The sequence below is a fragment of the Meleagris gallopavo genome, chromosome 13, assembly GCF_905368555.1.
Source record: "Meleagris gallopavo chromosome 13, MGAL_WU_HG_1.1, whole genome shotgun sequence".
In the NCBI taxonomy this organism is placed as follows: domain Eukaryota; kingdom Metazoa; phylum Chordata; class Aves; order Galliformes; family Phasianidae; genus Meleagris; species Meleagris gallopavo.
The window spans coordinates 18,706,450-18,720,957 of NC_139416.1; the positions used below are offsets into that span (position 1 = coordinate 18,706,450).

General features: G+C 47.9%; 1 long non-coding RNA gene across 1 annotated transcript in view; it reads left to right on the plus strand.

The window, feature by feature from the left end:
• Positions 1 to 14,508, plus strand: part of LOC116217144 (uncharacterized) — a 334,578-nt gene that overhangs the window by 182,399 nt on the left and 137,671 nt on the right. The window lies entirely within an intron of this gene.

A 14,508-nucleotide genomic window follows, 5' to 3' on the forward strand; every position in this document is an offset into this window, starting at 1 on the left:
TCAACAGGCTGGGACATGCTTTCTTGGATGGCAATTTCACTGCACCATATGTGTCTCTCACAAGATAGCAGAGTGAAATGAGTCTTGGCAGGAAGAGAACTAAACACATCGACAAAGAAAAGAAAAAAATTATTTACTTAACTCCCTGTTGCCTGCATACATTTTTGCCTTGGACTGTGTCTGGCACAGCGACTCAGAGTTCGTTTCCCATAAATGTGTGCCTGAAGCACCGTCCCACACGTAATCACTTTTTCTGGCCATCCACATTGTTTGTTTGTTGTGTGTTTTTTTTGTAATCTGGATTTAAGAGTTTTGCTGCATAGATGGTGGCTGATGTAGGAGAAAAGGGAAGTCTGTTTTTTCCTGAGGATCTGCTAGTCCTGGCCTTAGGGAGAGAAGTGGTCCTCACTCAGCCACAGAAAGGACTTTGTTGTTTCTGGCAAAAAAGAAATCATTTAGCAATGTGAAATTCTTGAGTTAGCACTGCATTCTTCTGTTGTGTTCCAGGCCTGGTATTTCAACTGTGGTGAGCATGAGAGAGATGAGGCCGGGCTCTGAGCCCCGCTGCGCTCCCCGTCCGTGCGGGGGGAGATTACTGATAATTATCTCGATGGCTGAAAGATTCTATTTTTTTTTGTGATAAGTTCAGAAAATTTACATTTGATATATTTCAGAGTAAAGATACTGAGTATCTCTGGATTGAAATAATGAAAGGAATGCTAAAATCAATCAACCAAACAAAATATACCGTATTTGAGCACGTTTGTAAGATAAATGTCACGCTGTTGCTCGGGCTGCAGTGACCACTCTCCGGGGCGGACAGTCTATTACCCAACGATGAGTGTCTGTGCCCAGTTCATATCTGTGGCTGCTGCCTTGGAAAATTGATTTCCCCACTCAGCCAAAAAAGGGTTAACTAGCCAGTTTTTTCCAGTAGGAATCTGCAGAAGTCCATTTGCGACTCTGTGTTCCGAAGGCTCTTGCGGCTGCATCGCCTTGTGTTTGCGTTAGGTCTCAGGGATGGCTTCAGGACTGCTGGTAAAATATGTATTTGTACAGTGCGATATTTAGGAAGAAAATCAATACAAGTTTCACAATGACCTTGCTGGTTAGCATGAAAGCATCCAGCAAAAATGAGAACAGATGACCATGCAGGTGATTTGCAAAAGATGAAATCAAAAAGCACGAATGTAAGCACGTTTAATATGTTAAGCAAAATGAGCAATTAAAAACAGTGGAGTGGTTATATAGGATTCTGGACCTCAGATGAAAAGGTAGAGGGGGGGAAGAAAAGAAAAAGGAAATGAATGTACTTTGAAGTATTAACAAGTTAATTATTAGCAGCGTGCAGCTGTGGTGCAGAGTGGAGGTGGGCTCACCAGGGAGCGATGTGTGGGCGCCCCGTGGGCAGCACGTGGCAGTGGGGCGAGGTGTGTGCGACTCCGTGTCCTGCGGCCCAGCGCCGCTGCTCTGCTCGGGCGGGAGGTGGTGAGAGGGGGCCTGGGAGATCGGCCCTCAGCCTTCATCGAGCGCCTTGTCCCTGCCGGGTTACTGCTCACGAGCCCTCCTTCTGGACGGGGCGCATCACAGGGCATGGGGAAGAAGGGCTTCCCTCTGGGAGATGTGCCATGGTCGTGCTGTCATAAAAATAGCGATTGCGTTGATGTAGCTTCTAGGATTTTATTATGTGTTTAAAGACATTTTTCCTTTGTGCTTCTTCTGCAATAAGGGGTTAGAAATTTTTGAATTTTTTTCACGAGATCTGTTTTTTTTTTTTTTGAGGTAGAATCTACTGTATAATACATATGTTATCTATCACAGGGAGAGCTAAATGATTGCTGTAATGCAATTTCTGTGAGATTCAAAGGTGGAAGTTCAGTTATTTCCAGTTATATTTGAAAATTTTATCATTAGGCTGTGGATATAATGCGGATACTTCAGGGCTGGTGCTACTCAGACAGTGCTTTGGGCTCCTGAGGCTGACGCCCAGAGCCCCGATGTTACCGAAGCTGCTGTCTGCACTACAGAACAGCTCCTGTGGAAGCCGAGGCCGCGTTGAGCTGAGTGCTGTGCGTGCAGTAGGAAAGCAGTCCCTTCTCCATGGAGTCCAGTGTCTGTGTAAATCTGTATACACACAAAAGGCACAATTTTGCTGTGGACAATCTCTGATAATACAAAACCATTCTGTTAAATTAACAACTGGCAATCAGGGCTGGATTCAGACCTCTTTTCTGTGTTTGTGTCTCTCAGCTGCCGTCTGTGCCTATCCAGATGTACCTGAGTAAGATTCTGGAGGGGCTGTGTTCTGCAGCACAGAGCCCCGTGGAAGAACAGGGCCTTGGGTACAGGGGAGATACGGGGCGGGCCGTGACAGCTTGCTGCGCTCGTGGTGATGTGCAGGAGAGGGGTTACTTGGTGGAGAAGGCAGGGACCCACCTGGGTCGTGCGTGGGAGAACTTCTCACAACAGCTTTGGGGAAACTTTGTGAGCAAAGTGGTAAGATTCTGGTTGGGACCTTGATGTTTCGGGGCTTTTCTCTTTCTCTTTTAGAGAGGCAGTGCTGCTCCTGCGAAGTACAGCTCTAACACAGATATTAATCAAAAATATCTGTATGCTGTATTACCACTGGATGTCAGAAGGGAGGGGTGCTGCCGTGCCCCGCAGCCGCCTGCAGGGAAGTGCTGTGGGAGGTGCAGAGCTGCACATGGCACTCCCAGGGCTGCTCCCAGGGCTGCTCCCATGGGTGCCCATGTCCAGCGTCTGTGCTGCGCCGCCAGGCTGTGCTTCCTGCAGCAGGAGGAGGTTTTTTCCTCTGCGTTTTATTTTCACCCTTGGTGTACTGAATTATTACTTATCTGTGTGCCCTCGTGCCCCGAGAGCACGCACTCGTGGAGGATATCAGACAGTTTTTATTATCTTAAAGTAACAGGATCTGCAGGGAAAAATATGATGGCATTGTCCTTAATTTTATATATTATTTTAATCATTGTGAAAAATAAAATGCAGGAAATAATGTCACCCACGTTGATCGGGGGCAGCTTTCAGGCTCCAGGTGTGAGATGAGTTCGGTCTGAATGCAGCAAGAATCATTCAACAAATGGCATTGCATGGATAGCAAAGCATTCTTTTGTTTTCTGATTGGTATGAGTGCAACGTTAACGAAGTTAGTAAGAAAGGTATTACAAAACTGTTGTGTCTTTTTAAATGGCTTTTAAAGAATATCTTTACATTTGAGCAAATTATGAATATTAGGAAACACATTAGTAACAAAAACGTTGCTTTTATTAAAAGCTTTTAAGGCTGGATTGAATATACAAGCCATGTCGGAATGGTCTGGGTTGTGCTGACATTCTTCAGCTGTGTCACCTTTGTTGGGCTATCGGGGAAAGAAAATAGTGGTTTTAATGTTTGTTTTGGTTTATTTATTTATTTTTAAATTGATGCAGTACTTAATGTTACAAGAGGTTTTATTTAAAAAAACTTAGACAAATTTAGCTACTGTAAAGTTGCTATTTATGTGAGCATATAGATGTGTGTAAATGTAGGTATGTGCTCATATACTGTGTATTGGAACCTGAATGTTGGGGCTGAAGTTTCCTGCCAGTGGAGCAATTGAAGGTTCTGTCAGTTTTCCAGTTGTGCGGACTGTTTAAAATTCTACATCATTTTCTGTTTTAATGCAATATCAGTTAATTCTCTAGAGGAAAAGAGATAAGGTGTTAAAATTGGGATAAAAGCTTCCAAATGCTGGGAAATTTGCTCTGTCAAACCTGGGGCCCTTTTTACTGGCAGAAACTTAAGAAAGTAAATACTGGTAAGCTCACATGTAGCGAAAGATTTAAATATAATTTCCTCAAATAGTATAAATGCAATTATTAACACTTTCTCTGAAAACAGCTAAGGTTGAATTTATTAGTCGTTTTTTTTTTTATATTTATTGATGAATGCAAAATGCATGCTTTGGAAGGTGATTCTTTTCCCCAAGAATTGTTCTCCTTGTGGGGGACGGTTGGTCTTATTCTTTTTAGATTGCCTTTAAGAGCACGGCATGAAATAAACCACTCCTAGGAGCTGCCTTCCCAGTGCTGCATCCACAGCGCTGTCAGTGACGTAGCAAGCTCTTCGTTCTGAGCAGTGACAAACTCTTTGTCCTTCCTTGTGGAAGGGCATTAGGAGACGGGTTCCCAAATGGCCTGCTGGTAGAGCAGGTGCGTGGAGGAAAGAGATGAAAGCGAAGACTTGGAGTTGCTGATTTTCCCATGGCAGGCAGGCGTGGTGACTGCCGGGCCTCCTTTGGTGGCTCAGCTGCCCCGGTGACGCAGCTCCGTGCGAGGCCCCGCGCTCCCTCTGCATCTGCCCCGGCGCCCACGGAAGGCCCTGGAGTGCCGTCAGCCCCGCGCGGCCGCCAGTGCTGCCCGGCCTGTCCTGTCGGGTTTATCGGCCACTCCATCAAAGGGGCTAATGGTCAGCAGAGAGGCTAAATGTGTCCCCTGTGACCTGACATTAACACAGTGGACTTGTTTAAGCGTTACCGAGGGTGTCTCGGGATGATTTGGACGCCAATACCCGTTTCCCTCAATGAGCAGTCATTCGGCTCACGACTCAATACCGCTGCCCTGACATGGCCGGGCCCCTCCTGCGGGAGCTGCCCTCGCCTCGGGGCGGTCGCGGGAGGGCCGATCGATGCCCCCTGACAGCGGGACGCGGCCGGCCCCTTCCATCGCGGGCGGCAGCCGGGGCCCGGGGTCCGGCCAGGCCTGTGGCAGCCCAGAGCGAGGGCTGCGGAGCGAGCGCGGGGCGGAATGAATCCAGATCAACCGATTGGGAACCGCTTACGCTGCGCTGCCTCTTTATCCCCGGCCGTGCTACCGTGTGCGGAGGCATCTGTTAACATAAATGGGGTTTTGTTGTTCTCCACAATAATGGCATTTTACAGTCGCTTCGGTGCTGCAAAGCCAAACTGCAGGGAACTCTCAGCATCTGGAATAAATATAATAATAAAGAGCTTCTGAGGGATGTTGCGGACTGAATTTATGAAAAGTTTTTCCAAACTGTAATTTCTAACAATACAAGAAAAGTTCATTTCGTTATATTTAGGTATTGCTTCAGAAGGACTGAGGAACAGGATAGGAATGGTGCACTTGTGAAAATCACATTGGCGGCAAAGTGTGCGGAAATGCACGTGTCCTTTGGTGGTTCCGTGATGTCCGTGTTTGTCTCAGGTGTGTGATTCCTCTGCTGAATGATTTTAGTGTGTTTTGTGTTGGAAAATAAGAAGAGGTTTCCATATACTAGATTTAACTTGAAAATATTAATTTCTTCTAAGTGAACCGATTGTGCTGCACATTAATATTTTAGGGAAAGTAATTCTGGATTCAGATGCACTTACTTTGTGTGATTTCTAATTTAAACAACAAAACAAAACTATTTTCTTCAAATACATTATGGAAAGGACTTGAAACTACTTTGGAACATGTGAGGAGAAATGCTGTTGGCTGGGGCTGTTCCCGCTGCACTGACCTGCAGCACCGCACCTCCTGAGCCTGTCTGCTTTCTTCTAGGCGAGCTGAGCATGGAAATTGCAGGGGAAAATGAGGCAAATAATATGACTTTAGATAGGTGGTTGTAGTTTGTCAAATCTTTTTGTCATTCGAATGACTTATTTGTATGAAGAAGTCTGAAAACGCGTTGTATTAACAGAAGTATCTGCATAGAATATCTTAATTTTTCTGCTTTTGTTAATTTTTTGTTTACAGATTCAAATACACTCCAGTAAATACTCTGCACGTGTGTGTGTTTCTGAGCGTTGTCTCAAAAATGTTCGATAATATCAGTTTTCTAAAGATGTTGTTTATAAAATGCACACAGTTGTGTGAATTATTTATAACAAACGAATGAAAAAGAGATGGTGCTTTATGTAACACTTACAACAGAGTCACTTCTTCTTCAGCAACACAAATATTTATTATATTATCGTACTTAAAAAAGCCTAAGCCTCTAAAGTGTCAAAAGTCAAGCTTAACAAATTTAAGGGCGATGAAATGAAAACCCAGTTAGGCACAAAGGATCTTTTCTGAATTTACTGAAAGGCGGTTGTGAGAGCTGAAGAGGACGAGATCTGTGCCTCCAGAATCCTGTTTATTAGGTCTAATGATCATCTTCAAAGGAATATCACAGTTATGTGGCATTTAAGGTTTTAAAAGAATTCTCCGAACGTCGGTGTGGGAGCCAGGAAGCACACGTAGCATTTATCTGCGGAAAATAATCTGGTCTTCTGTATTCCGCATGTACCGTATGTAGCATAAATATTCAGCACGGGAGCAGATATGCAAAGCGCACGGAGGTGCGGGCGCGTTTGTGGGAAGAAAGGAAAGTCTGAGAAACGCGTGCTCAGCAAACGTTGCTCCGGCTCCATTCCGTGATCAAAGTTCTCTCTCCCGCTCCGGGAGCCTTCCGCCGCGTGCCGGGCTCAGCCAGGTGCCGCGTGCTGCGGCTTCCCCGTCCTCGGGCGGCGGGTGCCGTGCGCGTTCGGCCCCAGCGCCTCGCGGGGAGCGGAGCGCCGCGCCGAAGCGCCGGAGCCGCGGCACAGCTGGGGATGCGGGCGCGCGCCTCCCTTCCCGTCCGTAAGGTGTGCCGTGCGGGTCGCGGCTCTGAGCGCTCCGCGGCTCCTGGTCGGTTCTGAAATGTGCGGCTGGAATCGCCTCTCTTTTCAAATGAAAAACATATTTCAGATTAGCCGGCTCTGTTTATACTAAAGCCTTGCAAAAGGGAGCCGTGTTACGGGGTTTCAAATGCGGTCACAAAAGTGACAGCAAATCTGAAATCCAATTCGAGAAAAGCTGCTCATAGTTGTGGGAGAATGGGAGAAATAAGCCCCGAGGAAACAATGTATCGAGAGGAATGGACTGAGAAGGGAAGCAGGAATTCTGTACAAAAAAAAATGGACGCAACCCAGATCAGAGCACGTCCTGGCATTTGTTGTTCCGAAGGAAATTTCTTTCTCCTTTGAAAAAAAATTTTTTAGGGCAAAAATCTTTAATTTCAAATGTTATATATATATATATATATATATGCATATGTATATATTTTTTTTTCGTAGAGGGGCAAATGTTGAGGCCAGAGCATTGTGACGGCTGCCAATAGGTAGCTCCGTTCCTACCCAGGAGGCACATCTCCAAACAAAACAGACCGTGCGGTCCCCGGCTCATATTTTACATGAACGGAGGCTCTCCATCCTGCCCTGCCTGGGGAAGTTAGGTGTGCTGCTGGGCTCTGCCTGCCGCGCTAACAATGGGGCAGCGCAGGGGGTGGGCTGCGGGGCCAGGCGTGACAGAACGAGAGGGGCACACAATGGGATGGCCGTGACTTTGAACAAATAAATAAAACATGCGGATCTCATTCTCCGCTCTGCCTCACCGCCGCCCCCACCCCCCTTCCAACTGTGATTACATTTGCTGTGGTCATTTCCCAAATGTCTGCCTGATAGAAAAGCACCCATAGCCTTTCTCACACCGTAGCTTAAAGCAAGGACCCTTCCTGTGGCTAGCAATCTGCAGCCCTGCCAATCACGCGCACTTGCACAGACATGCATGCCGTTTTCATTAGCAGAAATGCTTCACGTTTGATTGTGGCCCCAAAAAAATAATCTGTAACTCCGGCTCAGCCCACTTAATAAACAGCTGCCCCCCGCCTCTGCCCGTGCGGCTGTAATGGGGTTTCCTGACCCCCCTGTACCCCACCCCGCTCACCGCAACCCGGGGGGTGTGGGGAGAAGGAGCACGTTTTAATAAGCCTGGAAAGGAGAAAAATGAGTTTGCTCTGCAGTTCTGTTCTTTGGGAACAGAAAAAGGTGAGCATGTTGCAGGGCAGGGAGGAGAAATTTAATATTGAGAGAGATAATGGCAACTATGTTAATATCCGGAATTTTCAATGTACCATAAGTACATTTTGTTTTTCCTTTTAGCACGATTTATAATTAAAGATTTTAATCTTGCTTCACATTGAGTTAATAAGCCCTTTGATTGATTAGGATTCATAAAATTGCCATTTCCCGCTGATGCTTTGTGTTTCTGGGGATGTTCTTTTGAAAAGCTGGGTTAAGGTGAATAGGAAGCAGCCATTGTTTGGGCTGAGCTGTGCCCATTCGGGGAACCGGGCTGCTTTATTCTGAGTTTGTCCCCAGCAATATCTTGTTGTTCGGCCAAATTAATGCAGATGGAATCTGCTCGGCTACATTTTAGCCATTTTTAGGGAAAACTTTTTTTTTAATTTTGGCAGGTGTTGCACACAATTACTGCCATTCTTTGTGGACCTGTTCTGGATGAAAGCTGTTGGGTTTAGAAGTAGAACGTGCACTGCTGTTTTGCACAGAAAAGGCAAAGTATGAGGAAACAAATCTTCCTGCAACACAGCAGCCGCCCCATAGCTGAGTGCTCGTAGGTCTTTTAAAATCCCGTTTATAATTCTGCCCTTAACGGTGTCACCTCCTTTGTTATTAGGGGCAGCGTTGCAGAGGTCCCCTCGCAGAGGCGCTCGTTATGGGAGTAAATAGAATCAAAGGAGGGGGCCGCTTTGCTGAGCTTTGATCACATTCTGTGTATCTTATTTAATTTTTTTTTCTAGTAAATTCTGACAAATTCTAAAGTCCGAGTGGAAGAAACGAGGGCGGAAGCTGGTGATTTCCGAGCACCTCGTCGAGTGGAGGCAGGCTGCCTTCTCCCTTGGATCATGTGTGCCGTGCATGCCTGTGTGTGTGCGAGAGGGAAAAGCCTTTTTTCTTTATTTTAGCCAGGGTAAAAGTGACCCTCTTTAGCCCCAGAGGGGCCTCACTGTGTGGATTGAATCAGAGCAAATTCCCTTTGTGTTTTCTGCTCCGAGGGGACACGCTATTGTTAGCGCGGGGCCTCTCGTAGCACCGAGGAGCGCAGGACCGCGAGCAAATCCCCTCCGGATAATGCCCGAGTTGTCAGCGATCGATGCGCGCCCTCCCCCCGGCCCCCGTAGCTCCTTGGCACCACTATCATTTCCTGCTCCTTTATGGCCATTCAGACGTTCCACAAATGCAAACACTGGGGACACAAAAAGGGCCGGGTGAGGCGAGGGCAGTGCTGGCAGGCGCAGGGAGCGCGGCCGCGCTGAATGGGAGCGCAGCGCCCGGCTGGGCAAGCGGCGAGCCTTGTGTCGGCACCTCCAGGGCCTTAATTGCCTTAATTGTGTCCATGTAAGTACCCTCTTCCTTTTGTTTTGCACAGAAATATTGTAAATATACGTGCAGATCTCCCCGTTAGTTTTCCAGCAGCCTCCGAGGGCTGTGCTGTTTGCAGATATCTGGTGCCGGCACAAACCGACAGCGGTGGAAGGATGAAAACCTGGCAGTAACAGAGGTTTTGCTTACAGATGGCCCCAAGTGCCGCCACCAATCCCTGCGGTTCCCGTCCCCGGGCTGACCTCGTGCACTCCCCGTTGCGCTGATTGGCGGAGCTGCCACGGCCGCGTGCCCTTGTGGGTGCTGGGTCGAGCAGGGGGAGCGAGGCCAGGCGCCCACGCTCAGCACCGTGTGTGTCCCCCAAGCAGGGCGGGCAGAGAGGGGCAGACAGCACGGGGACAGTTCCCGGCGTGGTGCTTCACATCAGCCAGAGGTACCTTTGGATGAATGTCAGTGACTCTCTACCTCAGTGCCGGCCGATCGATGCTTCATTAGGCCCGACTGTCTTTTGCCCATGCAACCTTGAAAGCGGTGCCTTTAATTACCTGTGAGGGAGCCCGGGCCCTTCTCCCCCTCTCCCGGACTCTTCCTGCATTCCCTGCCATCCCGGTGTGGGGTCACCTGCTGGTACTGGAGGCTGGGGATGCAGGGCCGTGGCCAGGCAAGCCCCAGCTCCCCCCCTCCTGGTGCTGTTGAAGCCACCTGCGAGGCCTGGTGGTGGATGGGGTTCCCAGCCCCCATGTGGAGTGGCCACGAACTGGGTGCTGGCCCCATGGTGTGAGGGCAGGGTCAGCGTGGGCCTGGCATGCATGTCCTCAGCAAGGGGACCACATACATCCTTGTATTTGTGAGGTGTTGTTAATGGTTCAGAGAGATTTTAAATTCAAGTGATAATCTGATCATCCAGAGGGATGGGTTTTTATTTAATAGCCAGGTGCCTTACCTATTCAATTATGATGGAAAATATTATAATGAAGTAATAAACCTTCGGATAGAAGTGTTAATCATATAGATGTTGGTCTAAAACCCCCTTGAAAACACAGAGTGCTTCTGCTGTCCCAAGCTGTCTTTATTGGTAACCTCCCCGACGTAAGGTAATTTTGGTTTTGGGACTCTGCCCACAGACCTCGGGGCACGGTTGTTAATAATGGAAAGCTGATTTGACTGTATTATTTTTCTCCTGCTACATTCCTTATCTGGTCAATTGTTTTTATAATATCATATGCAATTTGTTTGTTTCCCATTTTAGAAGAATGCAGAACAAAATGATGAAAACGTTTGAGGCTATTACAAATCTGATAAAAAGGGTGGAGGAATTACAGATAAATGAAAGGTTCTTTCTTAGGGGTTCTTAGGCAACTTTAAAAATGCACACAGCGCTTTCATTTTAAAATACAAAGGCTTTTTTGGCTGCTCTGTGGTGCTAAGAAAATCTTCCACCATTTGCCTCTCCCCAGCCAAGAACCACCCGCTCCTGGTGCAGCCCCTGCCATATGCAGGTGGCTGCAGCAGGCAGGTGTCTGCTATTTGAAAAGGAGCAAACTTACTGAAAGAGTCTCTCTTGCATCTCAGTCCCCACACACAGAACACGACACTGCGCATCACCCACACACTGCTGCAGAGCCGAGCAGATGCACGGTAACACTGCGTTGGGCTGTACCAGAACGCGGCACCTAACGCTATAGCGATGAACAGGAGATACCAGACCTCCCTAAATCCCATCATTTGAAAGTGATCAGCAGAGCCATATTCTGTGTTCACGGTGAGGGCTTTATCTCGCTAAGAGAGCTGTGATGTCACCACATTAAGCTAAAATAACTGCTGAACACGAGGCTGAGAGAGATGGAGTGGGGGAGGCAGGGGAGGCAGAGAGGCACACTGCAGCTCCTGAGCCGAGTGCGCGGCCGGGCTGCACAGCCCTGCGCTCACAGAGGGAGAGAGGGAGCCCGAAGGCAGCCTGCAGCCCCTGCTGCTGAGAGCTCTGTGTGCGCTCAGCCAGGGTGTCAGATGGGCGTGAGTGCATTTTTCATTTCTTAGCCTTTATGTGGTCTGCCAGATAAACAGAATTCTGTCTGTATTTACATGTCTTTGACCATTCTGTGTATTTTTGTACTGTATGTGAGCAGGCATTAACACGTAAACTCACAGTCACTTAAATAGATGTAACGCAAATCCTGCTCTAATGCACAAGAGGCACATGACAAGTAGGACGAGATTCAGCCTCTCCCCCAGGCCTTCTGGCTGTGCCCGGTGACATTCCTGCTGTGTGGGTGCTGCCGGGAGGCAGGGCTCGGATGGGATGGGAGGATCCTTCCTGTCCTGGCACCTCTGCTTCGTGTCACATTGGGGAGCTCTGCTGTGGCAGTGCTGGTGCTGAAGGATGCCCTTCATATGGCAACTTCCACCCTCTCTTAAAACGGCTCTCACAGAGCACATCTGCAAATGTTCAGCATACGGGTACCTGGTAAATCTATCCAAACCACTTCTGTTGCGTTTGGTTACACAAATCCCGTGTGTGCTGTGGAATTGCTCAGGGTGTGAGCTGTGTGTTGTGGCTGCACAGCAAGTGCATGATGCGTGGGTTCTGCATGTGAATCGTGGATGTGCAGCTGTGCACAGCACACACTGTATAGTGCAAGCTGCTCTGCCTTCACCATGACCATCATTCTTACCTGCACCTATTTACCCCAGATTTTCCCACTGGATTTCAAAGGCAGTGGGTGGATATGAAGAGATATCTTCCTTGGAAAAGCCTAAGCTGCATTAGTTATCAAATAGGGAAGTTTCTCGTTGTCACTAATACAAGCCTGTGTAATAAAAAGAATTTGGGGCTAATGTAGCATTTATCCACGATCAACATTTTCACAGGGACAGTAACCATAGAGATAGATGACTGGAGAATGAGATGATGGCCAAGTTTTTGTGTTTCTGGCAAACCAAAGGTATTTAAAGGAAATTGGAAGAATTTTTAAAGGCAAGTTGCTGGTGGACACCCTTGGGAAGAAGAACACTGTATGGAGTGTGGGAGGCTGCCCCACAGGGATCCCTTCCGTGGTGTCACTCATTGCTGCTGTGGGCTTGCAGTTACCAGGTACTGGTGTGTGTGTGTGTGTGTGCGTGCACGCACTGCGGCTTTGCACTTGGGCAGCAAGAGCAGCGAGGGCTGGCGGGACGACGTCACTCAGGGCTGCCGACAGCATTTGAATGTAACTTTGCAGAACTGCTGAGGTAATTTCATTGAGCACATTCGAATCAGAAAATGACACGGACTTTGGAAAATTAGGCCTTCTTGTTTAGGCGAATCCGGAGATCATTGCTGTCTTTTAAGGTACTTTTATCCTTACTCATAAAGATCAGACAGAGCTGCCAGCAGAACCAGAGCATGGTGAACATTGGGTGGAGGAGCCTCCTCTGTGAACGGATCAACCAAGCTGAGCTCCATGTGTCGTAATCCAGAGCGAGCAGACTGATCTCCAGATCTTTATGGGAAAATCTGAGTTTGACGTGATGTCCAAAGAGTTCCCCAAGCAATATAACCAGTCGTGGGCTGTCTTTGCTGACAGCACATCTCCCTGGCTTGGTGGCACAGACTTGGTTTGGGGTGGTAAGGGTGCGCTGAAACCCTGTGAGGCAGCAGGAGGGAGAGGAGGCAGCGGGACGCACCGCCAGTAGGGCAGAGTGGCAGAAATCCATCTGGTACGTTCAGAGAAAAGCAGGGTTGCGAAACGTGGACCGTCGAGCTGGGCAGGGAAGGACTGTAAGCTGTGTGGGCAGACATGCTATTTATGGCATTTCCTTGGAGGGGCTTTGTGGTGGTGGGGCTGGGTCGCAGCCATGGCTGTCGGAGGGGCCCTTGCTGCCTGCACGTAAAGATTATTTAGCTGGTTGGCTGTGGGGCCCTAATTTATTGCTGTTAGCATTGCTTGTTATTTGCTTTTCATCAGCAAACCAATTAATCTTCAGTTGTCTATTTCTCATTCTATAGTATGGCAAAATATTTGTCTATTTTTTATAGAACATCTAAAAACAGTCTAAGAGGAGTGTGGCAAATGTCCAAAATGGTTGTATTTCTTTTATTATAGAAAACCTGAACAGCAGAGTTGTATGGCACTGTAGTACAATCACCCTCATTCCAATGGTGTACTCTAGCAAGGGGTAGGATGGGGATCTTCCCTCCGTGTTGATACTGCAGGGGCAAAGTACTTGCCCTGGCACAGTGCGTGGGATGGAGGTGAGCTGTGGGGCTGCTCCTGCTGGGCTGGTGCAGCTGAGCAAAGGTCTGCTTGTCTGGAAGTTGCTATTGGAGCTGAATGAATGCGGAGAAAATAATGGTACCAAATTGTTTGAAGGATTCTTATTTGTATCTGGCTGTCCTCAGTTCATGTTTGCGTATGTGCTCACAGTTCAGAATGCTCTGAGGATGCTTACTGAAGATTCAGTTTCTCCTCTGTTCGTTGGAATCTCAATGTATGATCATTCCTTCTGTTCCTCCTAAAAGAGGTGATGACAGAAGGATGGGCGGCTTCCATCTGCTGCTGACCCAGGCACACGTTCCGTGGTGACAGCATTGTTAGCAGCAGCCCAGGTTTCAGAGTTTGGGCATTTTTTTTAATTTTGATATTTTTTGCACTTTGAAGGTGGTTGTCAGTTTTGCTGGCTTCAGCTTGCAAAGCGAGCTCTGAAGGGTTGGTTTTGTGTCATTGTGAACAGGATTGGATTGCTCAAAGTTTGAGTGATGGGTCAGCACGTGTTCTAGTATTTTCTCTGACTGCTTGGAACAAACGTGTTCTGGAGCCCGTGGGACAGTCTTTTTCTTTGCTCCTGAGGGGCACAGTTAATTGTGAGCGGTGTCTTTTGTCCTTCCACAGCGCAACAAGACAATGAATGAGGGGAGGAGGAAGAGAAGCACAAAACAAAGGGATGAGAGCCCAGGTCCTTTAGCCAAAGAGAGAAGGTTATTTTGTGCATCCAACCTGTGAGCTGCTACACAGGGAGAGAGCAGGGTGGGGTGCAGCTTTGGAAGGTGCAGCAGACATTGAGGTTTGGGTTTGGCCCCTCGTTATGAGGCATCGCTTATTTTTCAGCCTTTCTGTCTAATTAATATAAGGCCTGCTCAGGCACAGCAGCCCTCATTGGACATGTCACTCGTTAATCATGCGACCCTCCTAGCCTTGGGTAATGACCTTGAAAGAATATATCAGCCCATGATGGCGGGAGTGAGGAATTAAATTGTTTCTCTGAGTGCTTATGGTCATTGCTGACAATTTATATGACACAGCTGCCCTAAGCCGGCCGTGCTGGCC